A 20,506-nucleotide genomic window follows, 5' to 3' on the forward strand; every position below is an offset into this window, starting at 1 on the left:
CTGCCTAAATTACAGAGCCCAGAATTGGACACAGTGCTCCAGCATTTTGTACAATTCCATCAGAACTATCTTGTTTTTGTTCTCTGTGCATCTATGAAGCCCAGGATCCGATATGTATATTTTTACCACTTTCTCAGCTTGCAGTACCATCCTCAATGACTTGAGCCCAAAGACCCTCCAGGTCTGTCGTTAAAGTACTCCCTTTAAAAATATCGCCTTTAGTTTACATTGACTCTCCTCGTTCAATGTGAAAGAAGTATCACTTCCTTCACAGTATTTAATTTCATTTATAAATTGCCGACCCATTCCAGCAACCTGCCCATGTTTTTCTTGGACTAACTCACTCGCACCTTCACTGTTTGCTGTTTTGAGTCATCTGCAGATTTTGAAATTGTGTCCTGTACGCTTAAGCCTAACTCCCTAATAAAGTTCTGGAAAAGTAATGGCGATAGTGTTGATCTTTGCTACTATCACTGGACTAGTAATCCAGACACCCAGGTTAATACACTGACCTCAAGGGTTCAAGTGGCAGCTAGTGGAATCTGGATTCAATGGATAATTCTGGAATTGAAAACTAGTTTTATTAATGGTGAGACCATAACAATGCTAACTGATTGTTATAAAAACTCACCTTGTTTGCAATTTGATTTGATTTATTGTAGTCACATGTAGCCAAGTACAGTGAAAAGGTTTGTTTTGCGAGCAGTACAGGCAGTTCATAGCCAGCAAGGCCATACAGATCAAAGGGTGCTTAGACAGAGCGAGGTATACAAGGTTACAGCTGCACAGGAGATGCACAAAGCAAGATCAACATTATTTAAAATTAGAGACGTCCATTCAGCAGTCTAATAACAGCAGGGAGGAAGCTGATCTTGAATCTGTTGGTGTATGTGTATTCAAGTTTCTGTAACTTCTGTCTGACAGAAGATGTTGGAAGACACATGGTGGGAGCGGTCGTGGATGAAGATGGAGCCTTTCGGCTCCATCAATATCCTTTAGGGAAGGAAATCTTCCATCCTGACTTAGCCTGGCCTAATACAGTTGACTCTTAACTGTACTCTGAAATGGCTTAGCACGCCACTCAGTTCAATGGCAGTTAGGGATGGCCACAATTGCCAGCAAATGTCAGAGGTAGTTTCTTTACTCAGAGAGTAGTAGAGGCATGGAACGGCCTGCCTGCAACTGTAATAGATTTGTCAACTTTAAGGGTATTTAAATAGTCATTGGATAGACATATGGACGAAAATGGAATAGTGTAGGTTAGATTGGCTTCAGATTGGTTCCACAGGTCAGCACAACATTGAGGGCCAAAGGGCCTATACTGTGCTGTAATGTTCTATGCTCTATTTCTAATGCTCTGTTTGTGCAATGAATTAATAATTTGGAAGACACCTGCTACATCGCTGGCATCTTGTTGAGGCATCAGAGATCTCCCCTGATAGCTGGACAGCTGATGAGAGACACACGCTGCCACTTTTCAGGAATTTGGCCAGGGATCAGGCTATACTGAGGCCTCTTGCAGGCTCCTCCTGGACTGGAGTCCTAGAGGTCACAGTCTTGCCTTGCTAATCAACCGTTGGAAGCTGCTACTGGGAAAACACGTATCCAAGGATGACAGAGCAACCCAGTCACAACAGGAGGGGTGGAGTGTAACTAGCTGGGGGGAGTAATGTGTTCAGTAGTAAGTTATGACTCCAACCAGTGCAGAGCTTGCCCTCTGATACCCATTGATTCCAGTTCTGCTCAGGCTCTTTGATATCACAGTTGGTCGAATGCAGCCTTGATGTCAAGGGCTGTCACTTTCCCTCCCCTCTGGAATTCAGCTCTTTTGTCCATGTTTGAACCAAGGCTGTAATGAGGTCAGGAGCTGAGTGACCCTGGCAGAACCCAAACTGGGCGTCACTGAGCAGGTTATTGCTGAGTGGGTGCTGATTGATAGCACTGTAGATGACATCTTCCATCACTTTAGTGATGATCAACAGTAGACTGACGGAGTAGTAATTTGTTGGGTTGGATTTGTCCTGCTTTTTATGTACAGGTCATACCTAAGCAATTTTCCACGTAGTCGGGTAAATGCCAGTGTTGTAACAGCTTGACTAGAGGAATGGCAAGTTCTGGAGCACAAATCTTCAGTACTATTGCTGGAACATTGTTAGGGCCCATTGTCTTTGCAGGATCTAGTATTTCTTGCTATCACGTGGATCAAATTGGCTGAAGACTGGTATCTGTGATGTTGGAAATCATTAGAGGAAGCCGAGATGAATCATCCACTCAACACTTCTGGTTATTCCACTGATGTGCTGGGCTCTTCCATCACTGAGGAAGGGGATATTTGTGGAGCCCCGTCCTCCAGTGAGTTGTTGAATTGTCCACTACTATTCATGACTGGATGTGGCAGGATTTCAGAGCTCAGATCTGATCCATTGGTTGTGGAATTGCTTAGCTCTATCACCTGTCACTGATGCTGTTTGTTCTGCAAGTAATCCTGTTTAGTAGCTTCACCAGGTTGACACCCCATTTTCAGGTATGCCTGGTGCTGTTCCTGGCTTGCCCTCTGCCCATTGAACCAGGGTTGATCCCCTGGGTTGATGGTAATGGTTGAGTAAGGTATATACCAGGCCACATGGCTACAGATTGGCCTGAAGTACAATTCTGCTGCTGTTGGTGGCCCACAGTGCCTCATGAACGCCCAGTTTTGAGCTGCTAGATCTGTTCGAAGTCTGTCCCATTTAACACGGTGATAGTGCCACATAACATAATGGAGGTAGTGAAGGTGGAACATTTTCTCCACACGGACTGTGCAGTGGCCACTCTTACTGATACTGTCCTGGACAGATGCATCTGCAGCTGGCAGATTGGAAAGGATGTTTTTCCCTTTTGTTGTTTCCCTCACCACCTGCTGCAGGCCCAGTTTAACAGTTATCATAGAATCCCTACAGGCCCTTAGGCCGAACAAGTCCACACTGATCCTCTGAAGAGTAATCCAATCAGACTCATTCCCCTACATTTCGGCTGACGAGTGCACCTAATCTACACATTACTGGACAATATGGGGCAATTTAGCATGGCCAATTCACTAACCTACACTTCTTTGGATTGTGGGAGGAAACCGGAGCACCCGGAGGAAGCCCACACAGACACAGGGAAAATGTGCAAACACCACATAGACAGTCGGCAGAGGCTGGAATCGAACCCAAGTCCCTGGCGCTGTGAGGCAGCAATGCTAACCACTGGGCCACCGTTATGTCCTTTAGAACTTGGCCAGTCTGATCAATAGTGCTGCTGCGAAGTCTGTCTCAATGGTAGACATTGAAACCCCCCCACCCAGAGTACATTTTGTGTCCTTGCCATTGTTCGAACTTCTTTTAAGTGTTGTTCAACATGGAGGAGTATCGATTCATCAGCTGAGGGAAGATGATGCATGGTAATTAGCAGGATGTTTCTTTGCCCATGTTTAACCCGAAGCCATGAGATTGGTGAGGACCACCAAGGTAACTCCCTCCCAACTGTATACCTACAGTGCCATCACCTCTGCTGGGTCTGTCCTGCCAGTGGGATAGGACAAATCCAGGGATGGTGATGGTGGTGTCAGGGACATTGTCTGTGTGGTATGATTCCATGAGTGTGACTATGTCAGGCTATTGCTTGACAAGGTTGTGAGACAGCTCTCCCAATTTTGGCACTAGCCCCAGATGTTAATGAGGAGGACTTTGCAGGGTTGACAGGGCTGTTTCTGTCATTGTCTTTTCCAGTGCAGAGATAAATGTAACTGGTCCATCCAGTTCCAATTCTTTCAGACTTTATAACAGTTGATACAACTGAATGGTGTGCCAGGCCATTTCAGAGGGCAGTTGAGAATCAACCACTTTGCTGTGGGTGTCACATCACATGTAGGCCAGACCAGGTGAGGATGGCAGATTTCCTTCTTCGAAGGACATTAGTGATGAGCTGTTTTAAAAAATTGACAACAGCTTCATGGTCATCAGTAGATTCTTCATTCCAGATTGTTTAAAATTGAATTCTAAAATTCAAACCTTACCATCTGCCCGAGTGAGATTTGAACCCAAGCTCCACAGAGCATTAGCCGAGGCTCTGGATTAATTGCCTAGTGATAACACTGCAAGGCCATCACCTGCCCTAATACTCTAACAAAAACAACTCGAGCATTACCATCCTTTCTCCTGGAGCGAAACTGCTCCATCACAGATATCATCCTGGTGAATCTCCCCTGCATCCCCTCTAGTGCAATCACGTCCTTCCTATAATGTGGTGACTGCAGACCAGACTGGTTCTCTCTCTATGGCCTAACCAAAGTCCTGTACAACTCCAATATGGCCTGCCTACTCTTATAAAGCATGCCACGTATGGTAAAGGCAATCATCCCTTGTACCTTCTTAACAAACCTATTAACCTGTCCTGCCACCTTCAGGGATCTGTAGACAAGCACCCAAGACCCTCTGTTCCTCTGAGCTTCCTAGTATTCTGCCAGTCATTGAGTATTCCCTTGCCTTGCTACTTCTTCCAAAGTGCAACACCATTTTTTTCAGTGTTGAATTCCATCTACGACTGCTCTGACCATCAAAACAATTCATTTACATCCCTCTGCAACCTTAAGACTTTTTTCCGCACTATTAACCACACAGCCAATCATTGTGCCATCTGCAAACTTACCTATCACCCTACCCCCACATTCTCACCCACATCCTTTATATAAGTCATGAATAATAAGAGACCCAGCACTGAACCCTCTTGCTGTGGGTCTGGAGTCACATGTCGGCTAGACCAGGTGAGGGTGGCAGATTTCCTTAATGAGACAGATTAGTTTTCCTGACAATTTGTAATGGTTTCGTGGCCACCAGTATATTCTTAATTGGAACAATGCCCTCAGTTTCTTCATCCAGATCATCAATGTATATTGTGAATAGAATCATAGAATCCCTACAGTGTGGAAGCAGGCCAGAAAGTTCTGCTTTTGTTTCTGATTTCCAGCATCTGCAGTTCTATCAATATTTATACAGGTACATACATGTTTCTTTCAAGCCAAAAACCATCCTGGTTGGGACAATATCTCTGTTCCTTCACTGTCATTGCATCAAAATCCTCAAACAGCCCTGTGGGTCCAGCAACAACATAGTGGATCGAGAAGGTATCTCACAAACTTCTTCTCAAGAGCAATTAAGGATAGGCAATAAACAATGGCCTTGCCAGTGGTGCTCACATCCAATGATTAAATTTTAAAAGCTAAGATGTGAGTGCCGAGGGCTATAAAGATGGGAACGGAGATTGCTGTATTTGTGATTGAGTCAATGAGAATAAAGAATAATCCAAGTTTATGAAATCTGTCAATCAATTTTGTTCTCTTTAAGGTGTGAACACAAGGCTTCAAACCAAATACTTTCAGCTGTGCAAATGTAATGGAACAATGTCTGGCCTTTCAGGAGCTATCTTTTCACAATGATATGAAATGCTTTTGTTTGAAAGCAGCCACCTTACCTTTTAGCTTGGCTTTTGTTACTGATAAACACTGCATATCACTGTGGTAACGAGACTGATTTGGAGATGCCGGTGTTGGACTGGGGTGTACAAAGTTAAAAATCACACAACACCAGGTTATAGTCCAACAGGTTTAATTGGAAGCACACGAGCTTTCGGAGCAACGCTCCTTCATCACCTGATGAAGGAACGTCGCTCCGAAAGCTAGTGTGCTTCCAATTAAACCTGTTGGACCATAACCTGGTTTTGTGTGATTTTTAACTTTGTAATGAGACTGGTTCTCTCAGTCTTGTCAAATTGTTGAATTTGACCTTATAGAAATACTGTGAAATGTCTTAACAAAGTCCATTAAGGAATACTGGGAGAAGGCTAATTTGGTTCAGGTTCCTGTGTCGAACATCATCCATTCAGAGATCTGTCAATAAATCTTTAATGGTGGAGTGCAGATCCACATATGTTGCCACATCATAGCACTGTCATTGACACTTTCCAGCACTTTGCTGGTAATTGGAAGTCAACCTATGGAGTGCTAATAGGCTGGGTTGGATTTGTCCTACTTCTTTATAAATGGGAGATACCTGGGCAATTTTCCACATCGCTGGCCAGATGCCAATGTCATAGCTGTTACTGGAACAACTTGGCTAATGGCACAGCTAGTTCAGGGTTCGGAGCTCAACAGACCTGTGGGGGTGGCGGGAGGGTGAGATGGAAAGTGAGATAACCCACAATTGAGAAGGGAGGAGGTATTGATGACTTTAGGGGCTTAAAATTGCATACATCTTCAGGCACAGCTGAGGCTCTTGAGGGAGGCAAGGGATAAGATTGCAGGAAATTTCAAAAATCATCTCTGGACACAGGGCAGGTGCCAAGGGACTGGAAGACAGCCTGGGAATCTCCTGCCATGAACAACTACCACACGGTCTGGTAAGTTTTAGGAGCCTGGTTTCGGGGATATGAATGGCATGTCCTGTCCGGCGGAATAGGTTTTGAGCGATGGCCTTCTGGTGAAGTTGGTCTGGGAGAGGGTCTGGGAGAGGACATTACTGTTGGCCTGCCTTTTGTGCCATCGCATGGAGAGGGTCTTGGGAAGGCGGCAGTGATGGTCCTCCTTCAGTGCTCTGAGGTCCCTGCTGTAGGTTGAAATCTTCAAAGAATGTAGGAACATGGTGTTCACTGCTGCCTGGTAAACCATCTGTGAAGACTAACCAAGCAGGAATTACAGCAGGGAGCTATGTAATCCAACAAGAAACTGAAGATTTTATACAATAATATATCGAGTTGTGCGTCTGACTGTAAAAGAGTCTGTGCATGCGCACATATTAGTCAATAACTCACACAGGAAGGAAATGATTTGCCACTTTACACCCTGTGCTACTTCTGGTTTTGGCCTGGAATCTCTGTAAGAACAATCTTGTCAAAAAAAAAGACTCTGTGAGTCTCAGAGTATTATGTTTTATCACAGAGATGTAGCAGTTCTGCATTAACAAATCCATGCTAAAATAGACAGAGGTTGATCTTAACACTACGTTTTGCATATCTCCCAAATGGACAGAAAAATGAGGAAGGGGAGGAAGCTGTGCTGTCCAGTTTTGCATTATTGGACAAAGTCAAGGTCTAGCTCACAAACAAATGCTTGTTTCAAGCCGGGTGATGATGGAAAATGGCTACTTTATCTCCTGACTACATGTATTGTTATCAGACCTTGGAAAACAACCAAAGAAGTTAATAGAGGCATTCGTCTTGATGCCCTTAAAATTCATCTAGCGTTGTCAGAGAGATTGTCATCTTGTTGCTTCTTGAGTTAGTAACATGGGCCCATCTGATTCACAAGAAATTGATTAAGAGTCTCACCACAAACTGAGTTGGCAATCATGAGCAAGTGCAACATTGTCAGAGGTGCCATCTTTGAGAGGCGTCTTTAAAGTCCGCTGTGGCTTTAGCAGGCATTACTTCTGGAGATTTGTAAAACAGCTGGTTAGAGTCACAGAGTCATAAAGTTGTACAGCACAGAAGCAGACCCCTCAGTCCAACTCATCCATGCTAAACAGATATCCCAAATTAATCTTGTCCAATTTGCCAGCAGTTGTTCCATATCTCTCTAAACCCTTCCTATTCATATACCCCCCACCCCCGATGCCTTTTAAATGTTGGAATTGTTGACCCAAGTTCCTGCATCGAAACCACAAAAAAATAGATGAACTAGTCATAGAGTCATAGAGATGTAGAGCATCCGGCACCCACCCCATATCCCTCTAAACCCTTCCTATTCATATACCCATCCAAATGCCTCTTAAATGTTGCAATTGTACCAGCCTCCACCACTTCCTCTGGCAGCTCATTCCATACACGGACCACCCTCTGCATGAAAAAGTTGCCCCTTAGGTCTCTTTTATATCTTTCCCCTCTCAGCTTAAACCTGTGCCCTCTAGTTCTGGACTCCCCCACCACAGGGAAAAGACTTTGTCTATTTACCCTATCCATGCCCCTCATAATTTTGTAAACCTCGATAAGGTCATCCCTCAGTCTCCGCGCTCCAGGGAAAACAGCCCCAGCCCGTTCAGCCTCTCCCTGTAGCTCAGATCCTCCAACCCTGGCAATATCCTTGCAAATCTTCTCTGAACCCTTTCAAGTTTCACAACATCTTTCCGATAGGAAGGAGATCAGAATTGCACGCAATATTTCAAAAGTGGCCTAACCACTGTCCTGTACAGCCATAACATGACCTCTCAACTCCTGAACTCAATACTGTGACCAATAAAGGAAAGCATACCAAACGCCTTCTTCACTATCCTACCTACTTGCGACTCCACTTTCAAGGAGCTATGAACCTGCACTCCAAGGTCTCTTTGTTCAGCAACACTCCCTAGGACCTTACCATTAAGTGTATAAGTCCTGCTAAGATTTGCTTTCCCAAAATGCAGCACCTCACATTTATCTGAATTAAACTCCATCTGCCACTTGTCAGCCCATTGGCCCATCTGGTCCAGATCCTGTTGCAATCTGTGATAACCCTTTTTGCTGTCCACTACACGTCCAATTTTGGTGTCATCTGAAAATTTACTAACTGCATCTCTTATGCTCGCATCCAAATCATTTATGTAAATGACAAAAAGTAGAGGGCCCAGCACTGATCCTTATGGCACTCCACTGGTCACAGACCTCCAGTCTGAAAAACAACCTTCCACCATCACCCTCTGTCTTCTACCTTTGAGCCAGTTCTGTATCCAAATGGCTAGTTCTCCCTGTATTCCATGAGATCTAGCCATTGTTGTTTGTGGGATGTCCTTTTGTAAATGTGGCTATCCAACTTGTTTATATACGAAGTAGCACTGGAGAGATTGGAACAAGAGCTAGGTGGATGAGATCCTTGATTGGGCTTGTTAACTTGGGCCAGGGATGTAAATGGAAATGTCAGGGAGTCTCCTCATTGTAGGGACTGCCTCTGAGCTGGCTGGTCAGATCCCATGTACTGTGCATATGTTAGACAAAGGGTAAATTGGTGATGGGATACTGGCCCCTGTGCAATTATTTCAAGTACTACGAACTCATTATGCATTTGTACATGTGCTCATGAAGAGGAATGGTGGTAATATCAATAGACAAATAATCTTGGAACTCAGGGCTAAGATTCTGGGGTCATGGGTTCAAATCCCACATGTTGAAGTTTGAATTTAAGGGAAAGTCTGGAATAAAAAAACACTAGATTAATAACAATCACTCTCATTTGTCATAAAAAAAAACCTAGTTCATCAATTTCTTTCAGCGAGAGGAAAATCTCTTATACTTAGCTGGCCTGGCCTCCATGTGACTCATGGATTCAGAGAGCTGTACAGCTCGGAAACAGACCCTTCGGTCCAACTTGTCCATGCCAACCAGATATCCTAAATTAATCTAGTCCCATTTGTCAGCAGTTGGCTCATATCCCTCTAAACCCTTCTTATTCATATACCCATCAGATGCCTTTTAAATGTTACAACTGTACCAGCCTCCACCACTTCCTCTGGCAGCTCATTCCATACACCTGCTGCATGAAAAAGTTGCCCCTAAGGTCACTTTTAAATCTCTCCCCTCTCACCTTAAACCTATGCCCTCTAGTTCTGGACTCCCCCCACCTCAGGGAAAAGACTTTGTCTGTTTACCCTATCCGTAATCCTCATGATTTTATAAAGCTCTATAAGGTCACCCCTCAGCCTCCCACACTCCAAGTAAAATAGCCTCAGCCTATTCAGCCTCTCCCTATAGCTCAGACCCTCCAACTCTGGCAAAATCCTTGTAAATCTTTTCTAACCCATTTCAGCTTTCATACCATCCTCACTAAAGCAGGGAGACCAGAATTGGATGCAGCATTCCAAAAGTGGCCTGACCAATGTGGTTGACTCTTCGCACTTAGGTGGACAATAAAGGTTGGCCAGTGACTCCCAGATCCCACACACAAAAATAAAGAAACATGAAATGTGATGAGACGTAATAAGATGCGATCTTGATACAAATCCCTTCTTTCTTTGCTCCAATATTATTACTCATCCTTTTCCTTTTAAAGGAGTACCTCCTGTTGGAGTGCTGTCAGTGAGTAATATTGGACTATCACTCCCAAGGTTAATGCTGTCCCCAGACATTCATTATCTAATTGGATTCAATGTAATATAAGCCAACATTAATGCTTTCCTCTTTCACAATGTAAGTGTATGGATCCCAAGGTCCCCTTACCTTGCTTAGCTCAGACCAAGAACTGAATTCAGTACGTTTTTGCTAAACCAAGATATATGAATAAATGGAGCCATTGCAACAGACTGGAGTTGTTTCGTAATAACTCTATTGAATAGCAGAACAGGCACAAGGGACTGAATTACCTTTACCTGTTCCTGTATTCATACCTAAATACATGAAATGTTCTAAACTATTGAGGTAACTGGAATTATTGCCTAAGGAAGTATGATCAGGCTTGTTTTTTTTCACAGAGGTGGAACGAGTGGACAGTGCCAAACTCCTGGGAGTGGTCATCAACAACAAGCTTTCTTGGACTCTTCATGTGGATGCACTGGTTATAGAGACCCAACAACATCTCGTCTTCCTCAGGCAGCTGAGAAGATTTGGCATGATGGTGAATAATCTTGCCAATTTTTATCAGTGTGCCATTGAGAGCATTCTGTCTAGATGTATCACTACCCCTGGTATGGCAACTGTACCATTCAAGTCTGGAGACGGTTACAGAGAGTGATAAATTCGGCCAAGACAATCACAAAGGCCAACCTCGCATCTCTCGAATCCATCTATCAGGCCCGCTGTCAAGGAAAGGCTGCCAGCATTCTCAAAGATCCATCCCACCCTGGCAACGCTTTTCTACAACCTCTACCATCGGGGAGAAGGTACAGAAGCCTGAATACATGCACAGCCAGTTTCAAAACAGTTTCCAACCAACTGTTGTTAGAATACTGAATGGACTCACAGAATCTTAACATTCGCCTATATCTACGTTTTTTGCTTTTGCTGCTATTTACCTATTGTTTACTTACCTATGCTACTCAACTATGTGTTCTGCCTGTATTGCTCGTAAGACAAAGCTTTTGACTGTGCCTCAGTACATGTGACAATAAATTCAATTTGATTCAATTTTTCAAATCATTGCTGGGAAGAGTCTTGGGAAAAGTTAAAGGGCAGAGAGATCTGGGAGTGCAGGTCCATTGTACCCTGAAAGTTGCTGCACAGGAGGATAGAGTGGTCAAGAAGGCATATAGTATGCTTGCCTTCATCGGATGGGGTATTGAGTGTAAGAGCTGGCAAGTCACGTTAAAATTGTACAAGACATTGGTTCGGCTACATTTAGAATACTGTGTACAGTTCTGGGCGTCACATTACCAAAAGAATGTGGACGCTTTGGAGAGGGTGCAGAGGATGTTGCCTGGTATGGAAGGTGCTTGCTATGAAGAGAGGTTGAGTAGGTTAGCTTTGTTTTCATTAGCAAAAAGGAGATTGAGGGGGGACCTGATTGAGGTTTACAAAATCATGAAGGGTATAGACAGGGTGGATAGAGACAAGCTTTTTCCCAGGGTGTAGGATTCAATAACGAGAGGTCATGCTTTCAAAGTGAGAGGTGGAACGTTTAAGGGGGATACATGCGGCAAGTACTTCACACAGAGAATGGTGGGCATTTGGAACACGTTGCCAGCAGAGGTGGTAGAGGCAGGCATGGCAGATTCATTTAAGATGCATCTGGACAGATGCATGAGTTGGTGGGGAGCAGAAGGATACCGATGCTTAGGAATTGACTGACAGTTTTAGATAGCACATTTGGATCGGCTTAGGCTTGGAGGACCGAAGGGCCTGTTCTTGGGCTGTAAATTTTTTTTGTTCTTGATGTGGGCATCGATGCTAGGCCAGCATTTATTGACCATCCTTACTTGCTTCAGGGAAGATGGTGGTGACCTACCTTTGTGAACCCCATTAAAAATCACCCAATACCAGGTTATAGTCCAACAGGTTTATTTGGAGGTACTAGCTTCCAGAGCACTGCTCCTTCATCAGGTAACTAGCAGGGCAGGATCATAAGATAGAATTTATAGTACAAGATCATAGTGTCGTGCACTGATAAGGTATATTGAGCAAACCTAGATTGCTATTAAGTTTTTCATATTTCAGAATGGGTTGCAGATTGTGCCTCATTAATATGTAAATCCCAGAACTCCTTTCAAGTCACATTCCTGACATAATTTGAGGTTTTATACAGAAAAGGTGACAGCTCAGACAATGCATTAAAGGTGTGAAGTTAGAGTCTGTCTGTATTCCAATCCTGAGCCAGACTGGTTCTATTTCCAAAGCAGGAATTTATAAAATATGAACCCTTGCAGCCCATAGTGCTGTTAAGGAGGGAGTTCCATGAATTTGACCCAGTGACACAAAAGGAATGACAATGTATTTCCAAGTTAGAATGGTGAGGAGTGGTTGGGAGGGAAACTTTGTGGTGTTCTCACGTACCTGTTGTCTTTGTCCTCCTAGATGGTGGAGTTAGTCAGTTTGGGAGGTGTACAAAGTTAACAGAAACACACAGCAGTAATGAATTCTGGGCAAACATACAACTCTTGCGAATGATTTTTTTTTCCACCTGAGAAGTCGGTCAGAGTTCCTGAGCAATTTCTAACTCCTGCCCTTTCTCTTTCCCTTCTTCTTACTTCTGTTTAATTTTGTTTTATTCCTTCCTTTTGTTTACCTTCATTATGCTGTCACCATTTTGATTCAAATGATAGATTGCAATGGCTGGTCCAGTGCTTCAGTTAATATTTCCATTTACCTAATTGAATAGCTAACAAAACTGGGACCATTTTTTAAATAAAATCAAATGACAGATTTTAATCAACGTACAACTCAGCAGAACTCAACAGTTTAATGTCTGCTTGTCTCAGATTGACATTCATGACTGCAAAGCTTTTGATTGCTCCTCCTGAACCAATGAAGGTTCTCTCGGACAGTTGAAGGAGATGAAATCAGAGAACTTTTGTATGAGTTATTAACTGTCTCTATGGGTATCGCACCATTTTTACACAGGTGGACTTTCCTTCCTTAATCCTATTTTAAAGAAACATTGAGTTAAATCAATTTGAAAACAAAGAACAGATCATTCTGCCCTAATTGTCAATGCTGACTAGCATCTACTTTCTGCAAAGGCTTCCCTTCATCCCTGTACATTTTACCATATCTTTCTATTCCATTCTCCCTCATGGACCTCTATAGCTTCCCATCACAGCAATTATACCATTTGCTTCAATTACCCCTTGTGTTGAATGAAGACTGAGGGAGGGCATGCCTGAAGCAGCACCAAATTTACCTAAAAATGAAATCTGGTGAAGTTGCAACACAGGACTGCTTGTGTTCCAAATAGTAGAAGTGGCAACTGGTAGACAGAGCTAAATATTTCCACAATCAATGTATCAGACCTAAAGTTACATTGAATGTGGTTCTGTGCTCCCAACTCATTATCAAGACTGTAGTGGAGGACTCAGCGTGTTTCAGGATGGCAGCTTCCTCTTTGTGCTACTAGTTGTCTCTGTACTCAGCAGCACATCCATCACTTTTATGCTGGACAGCATGTGGTGCCTTAAATATGCTCTTCTTCAGGTGGTCTGCTCCTTTATAAGACACCAGGCCTGAATAAACATTGCTGTAAATTGAAACATGGAAAATGGACTACTAGAGTAGAAAGAGGACTCCAGGGCAGTGGATGTAGTCTGGAGATACAAGTGGTGGACAGATGGAAAGAAACTGTGGCTTTGAAGGGGTCAGGCCCTCTCAGGGAGTCATCCTCCAAAACGAGTTGAAGTAGTGGGAAAGGAGATCCATACTTGGAGTTCTCACTTGAAAAGCTAGCTCAGTAATGCACGAGCTTTGGTGAACCCATGTTGGTGATCAAGGTCAGTGAATGTGTCTTCATGTGACACCTTCTACCCAATACATCAGCATCTCCCACTGCTTAATACACCCATCAGTACTAATAAAGTCACAGCATGGAAACAGACCCTTCAGTGCAACTCATCCATGCCAACTAGATAGCCTAAATTAATCTAGTCCCATTTGTCAGCACTAGGCCCGTAACCTTTTAAACCTTCCTATTCACATACCCATCCAGATGCCTTTTAAACACTCCACCTGATAAAGGAGCAGTGCTCCGAAAGCTAGTGCTTCCAATTAAACCTATTGGACCATAACCTGGTGTTGTGTGATTTTTAATTTGGTAAAATTCTTGGCAACATAGGTGAACAGTGAGATCTCGGTGTCCAGGTGTGTAAATCCCTGAAAGTTGGAACCCAGGTTGATAGGGTTGTTAAGAAGGCATACGGTGTGTTGGTGTTTATTGGTAGAGGGATTGAGTTTCGGAGCCACAAGGCTCAGCTGTACAAGACACTGGTAAGCCCACACCTGGAGTATTGCGTACAGTTCAGGTCACCGCATTATTGGAAGGATGTGGAAGCTTTGGAAATGGTTCAGAGGGGATTTTTGCGAATGTTGCTTCGTATGGAAGGAAGGTCTTACAAGGAAAGGCAGAGGGAACTGAGGCTGTTTTTGTTGGAGAGAAGAAGGTTGAGAGGTGACTTAATCGACACTTGTAAGATAATCAGAGGGTTAGATAGGGTGGATAGTGAGAGCCTTTTTCCTCGGATGGTGAAGGCTAGTACAAGGGGACATAACTTTAAATTGAGGGCTGATGGATTTAAGACAAATGTCAGGGGTGTTTTCTCTACTCAGAGAGTAGTAGGGGCATGGAACGACCTGCCTGCAACAGTAGTAGACTCGCTGACGTTCAGGGCATTTAAATTGCCATTGGATATACATATGGATAATAATGGAAGGGTGTAGGTTAGATGGGCATGAGCTTAATTTCACAGGTTGGCACAACATCAAGGGCCAAAGGGCCTGTACTGCGCTGTAACATTCTATGTTCTATGTAATTCATGCTGTCCCTGCCCAATCAGACCAGTATTTTCTCAACGCCCAGTTATCACATCTTTTATGACAGATTTGAATGGGAGCTGTGAGAAAGTAGAGACACCAGAGAAAGATGTTGGTTCAGATCCAAGGCTGTTGCTCTTTGAGGTGAGGGTCAAGAGATACACAAGAGTCAAGATTTTGAGAAGATGATGGCAATGTAAAATGAGATTTGGGATTGTCTTTGTCCTCCAGACTGTAAAAACAATGTTCAGATTGTTCCATCATGACAGGCAGTTAAGAAAGGCACAGATCATTATTGAGTACTTTCTGGGTCCCATTAGAAATTGACAAATATTCAAAATTTAAAAAGTCTTGGGTGAACGGATTCATGAACAGGAATAAAAGGAGCTTCTGTTGACAGTGTGCTTGCCAAACAATGCTGCAAAATGTATATGTCACCAGTTCTTGGAGAGTTAACCAGACCAAACCAATTAGCTGTAATTAGTCAAGTAAAACCATAGAAGGTCACAGCAACCTTTTGTTTAAATTATGGAAAATTTGCCCTTAATGAAAGATAATGAGCAGAAGTTTTGTTTTAAGCAGTCACACTGCTGCAGGTCTTCGGGGCTTCAAGCTCACAATTTCAAGTGGGCTAAGTAACATTTAATGAGAGTTGATGGTAGGAAAATAAGGTCCAATTTGAATGGATTTGATGAAGCTTGGAAAGTTCCATGCCTGTGACTTGTTTAAAATAAAATCCATCACCGGTGGTCTGCTGAAGGAAATAGATGAACACAGAGATAGTAGAGAGTGTGAGTCTTTCAACACTGCAAAACAAAAACTCCTATTTTTTGAAACAAATTGTGAATTCTTAAGTGATTCATTTCCTTGCTGACGCAATCTGGTTTTAGAATTACAGCACCGTCACAAACATGGATTAACTGATCATCTATTTCCACATGGAATATGCTACAGTCATTTACTGCACTTTGATAGGAGACTGAGGGTCCCACCTCTGGTAGGAATAGAACATCCTTCCTCTTCTGGATTTCTATCAGGAATTTTTGTGTCGTGTCCCAAAAACCGAGTGCCCTCTCCCTCATCCGTTCTGAATCCCTCCACCATGTGGAAGTCAACACCTTCTAATGAACTGCATGCTGGAAGCCTACACATACTGATAATATCACAACAATTAATATTGATCAGTGTTTGGGTGCTAATCCTGCATATTTCTGGTGTAGCATCTCAAGGCATCTGCAACTACCCCATCTATGGCTGAACACTCAGTCGAGGTTTTGTGAGCCCGTTTTAGTGGGAAGCGAGTGTTGCTTGTAATGCCAACATGTGTTGCCCACATCATCCTTCAACTATGTAGCTCACGAGGCCACCTTCGAGTACGGTTAAGAGTCAACCAGATTGATTTGGAATCAAATATAGACCACAGCAAATTGCACAGTGCATTAAGAATGGGAAATTGGTTAATCAGATGGGTTTTTAACAGTAATCAATGATTTCAGAATCTCCGCTAATGGAGCTTTTTTTTAATTTCAGATTTATTAATTAAATTTAAATTTCACTGACTGCCAAGATGGGATTTAAACTCAAGTCTGTACAGCATTATTAATCTCGGTTTCTGAAATACTGGTCCGATGTAATTATCACTCAGCTACTATCTCTCCATAGTGGGTTCAAGGTAGATCCCAAAACACCATGCAGAGAAGCACAAGGCATTTTCTGATATCCTGACCAACATGCTGCCTTCAACAGCAAACTGATCCGAGTAGTAATGTCATTGAACTCACAGTCCAGGCTTATATCCTGGGGGCATAAGTTCAAATCTCACCATGGCAGCTTGTGGAACTTGAGTTCAATTAATAAAGCAATAGCTATCAGCTGACTGGGACATTTATTATATCTGTGAGTCACCCATTGCACCACATAAAACTGGAGAAAGATACATGCTTACTCTTCCAAAACCCAAGACTGAACCAGGGACGTTTAGGTCATGAGTCTAACACTTGCTCAACTGAGCTACTTCAGCTGACAACTGTCAAGAATGGTGACCGTGAATCAATGATTGATTGCCACAAAATCCCAGCAGTTCACAAATTTCTTTCAGGGAACAAAATTGCCCATTCTTGTCTGGTTTACCTGTAACTCCAGACATGCAGCAATGTGGTTGATTTTTATCTGCCATCTGAAGCTACCCAACAAGCCACTTGGTTCAAGGGCGATTAAGGATGGACTTATCAGTGATGCCCACAACCCATGGAAGAATAAGGAAAAGTAAGCCTGTGCCATCTTACTACTGCCTTCGCCAATCAAGAATCCACTCTGGAGTAAATTAATTAAATCTTCAGACTGCATTTCTCTCAAGAACAGTTTTTCTGAGTTGGAAAAGGGAGAGTGATGGTTAACAAAAAACCGATAGAATCGCAGATGCTGTAAATCAGAAATTGCTGGAAAAGCTCAGCAGGTTCTAGAATCCCTACAGTATGGGAAAAGGCCCTTCAGCCCAACAAGTCCACACTGTCTGACGAGTATCCCAAACTGATTGCCCTACAACTTTACATTTACCCCTGACTAATGAATTCAATTTATTGTCACGTGTACCAAGGCACAGTGAAAAGTTTTGTCTTGCAAGCAATACAGGCAGATCACAGAGTTAAGTAGCAAGGATAGTAAATAATAGGTAAACAGCGGCAAAAGCAAAAACACAGACACAGGCGCATGTTAAGAGTCTGTGAGTCCATTCAGTATTCTAACAACAGTCGGGTAGAAACTGTTACAAAACTGGCTGGTTCGGGCTTCTGTACCTTCTCTCCAATGGTAGAGGTTGTAGAAAGACATTGCCGGGGTGGGATGGATCTTTGAGAACGCTGGCGGCCTTTCCTTGACAGCGGGCCGGTAGATGGATTCGAGAGATGCGAGGTTGGCCTTTGTGACTGTCTGGGCCGAGTTCACCATTCTCTGTAACTAACTCCGATCTTGAATGGTACAGTTGGCATACCAAGTAGTGCAAGTAGCGATACATCGAGACAGAAGGCTCTCAATGGCACACCTATAAAAATTGGCAAGGGTATTTGCCATCATGCCAAATTTCCTGAGCTGCCTGAGGAAGAAGGGATGTTGTTGGGCCTTTGTAACCACTGTGTCCACATGAAGAGTCCAAGAAAGCTTGTTGTGGATGACCACTACCAGGAGCTTGACACTCTGCACTCGTTCCACCTCTGTGCTGTTAATGTGTACGGGGGCATGAGTAACATCCTGCTAAAAGTCAATAATGAGTTCCTTGGTTTTGCTGGCATTGAGAGCTGGGTTGTTCTCAGTGCTCCATTTTTCCAGGTCTTCCACCTCCCGTCTGTAGTCTGTTTTGTGGCTATCTGAGATTCGACCGACTATGGTGGTGTCATTAGCGAACTTGTGAATGGCATTAGCCTGGTATTTGGTAACGCAGTCATGGGTATACAATGAGTACAGTAGGGGGCTGAGTACACATCCCTGAGGGGCGCTAGTGTTGAGTGTTAGTGACGATGAAATATTGTCTCCAATCTTCACAGATTGTGGCCTGTGGGTCTGGAAACTGAGACTCCAGCTGCAGAGACTGGGGCTTAGCCTGAGATCACTAAGTTTAGTAATCCGTCTCGAGGGGATAATAGTGTTGAAGGCTGAACTGTAGTCAATGAGTAGGATTCTTACGTAGCTGTTCTTGATGTCAAATGCTACTCACCTATACATCCCTGAACCCTATGGGCAATTTAACATGGTCAACCCACCTAACCAGCACATCTTTGGATTGGATGGGGAGAATGTGCAAACTCCACACAGCCAGTTACCTGAGGCTGGAATCGAACCCGAGTCCCTAGTGCTGTGAGGCAGCAGTGCTGACCACTGAGCCACCGTGCCACCTCTGGCAGCATTTGTGAAGAGAAGTCAGCGTTAACGTTTCAGGTCCAGTGACCCTTCCTCAAAACTCCAATGGTTCTGAAGAAGGGTCACCGGATCCTCAGGGGGGCAGTTAAAGCGCAAATTGAGAACAAACAGAAAGGAAGAATTACAGTGGTAGGCCAGTTAATAGTGCAGGATAAAAGCAGGCTATTGTGAAGGTGCAAGCTGAGTCAGAGTGGTGTGTTGTCTCTCTGGGTGCTGGGTCAAAGATGACATTGAACAGGTACAAGGAATTCTGAAGGTAGATGGTGAACTGTCAGAGGTCAGTCTCAGCTCTAAAGACATCTCCGCAAGAGTTCCTCATGGTAGTGTCCAACACGCAACCATCTTCAGCTGCTTCATCAATAATCTTCCCTCCATCATAAGGTCAGTAGTGGGAATATTTGCCGATGATTGCACAATGTTCAGCATTATTTGGGACACCTCAGACACTGAAGCACCAGGATCTGGACAATATTCAGGCTGGGGCTGAAAAGTATCAAGTAATTGTCTTGTGGAGTTTGCCCATTCTCCCTGTATCTGCATGGGTTTCATTCAAGTGTTCTGGTTTCCTCCCACATTCCAAAACAAAGATGTGCAGGTCAGGTGAATTGGCCATGCTAAATTGCCAACAGCATTAGGTGCATCAGTCGGGGTAAAATAGGGAAACGTGTCTGGGTGGGTTACTCTTTGGAGGGTCGGTGCAGACTTGTTGGGCTGAACGGCCTGCTTCTACACTATAGGGAATCTAATCTAATCTAAACATTCGTGCCACACAAATGTTAGGTATTGACCATCTCCAATAAGAGATAATCAAACAACTGCTCCTTGACATTCAATGGTGCTACCATCACTGAATCCCCAACTATCAACATCCTGAGCAGTTTATCATTAACTCGTCACAAAAGTATAATGGCTACAAACATGAATAACTCACTTCCTGATTTCCCAAAGCCTTTCACCATCTACAAGATACATGTCAGGACTGTGATGGGATACTTCCGCTTGCCTGAATAGGTGCAGCTAAAATGACAGTCAAGAAGCTTGATACCATACAGAGAAAAGCAGCCGCTTGATTGGCACCACTTCCGCAAACACCCACTCCCTCCACCACCGATGCTCCAGTAGCAGCAGCATGTACCATCTACAAGATGCACTGCAGAAATTCACCAAAGATCCTCAGACAGCATCTTCCAAACCCCCATCTAGAAGGACAAGGGCAGCAGATACATGGGAACCCCAGGATCTTCAAGTTCCTCTCCAAGCCACATACCATCTTGACTTGGAAATATAAAGCTGGTGCTTCAGTGTCGCTGGGTCAAACTCCTGGAACTCCCTCTCTAATGGCATTGTGGATCTGTCTACAGTATGTAGACTGCAGTGTTTCAAGAAGGCAGCTCACTGTCATTTCTTCAAAGTGGCTAGGACGGGTAATAAGTGCTGGCCTAGTCAGCAACGCTTACGCCCCAAGAATGAATTTTTTAAAAATTTGTATCATCAACCTATGTGGCAAGAGGTTTGTGGTCATCCAACAAGTGTTTAGGGAGCTGTGATACAGATTAAAAAGCAACACCTCAAAGGTTATAATTTCCTGGTGTCACATACTAGTGAATATAGGAGTAGTTGGTGGGAGCAGATGAATAAAGGGCTGAAGAGATAGTGCAAAAGG

The sequence above is a fragment of the Chiloscyllium punctatum genome, chromosome 7, assembly GCF_047496795.1.
Source record: "Chiloscyllium punctatum isolate Juve2018m chromosome 7, sChiPun1.3, whole genome shotgun sequence".
NCBI lineage: Eukaryota > Metazoa > Chordata > Chondrichthyes > Orectolobiformes > Hemiscylliidae > Chiloscyllium > Chiloscyllium punctatum.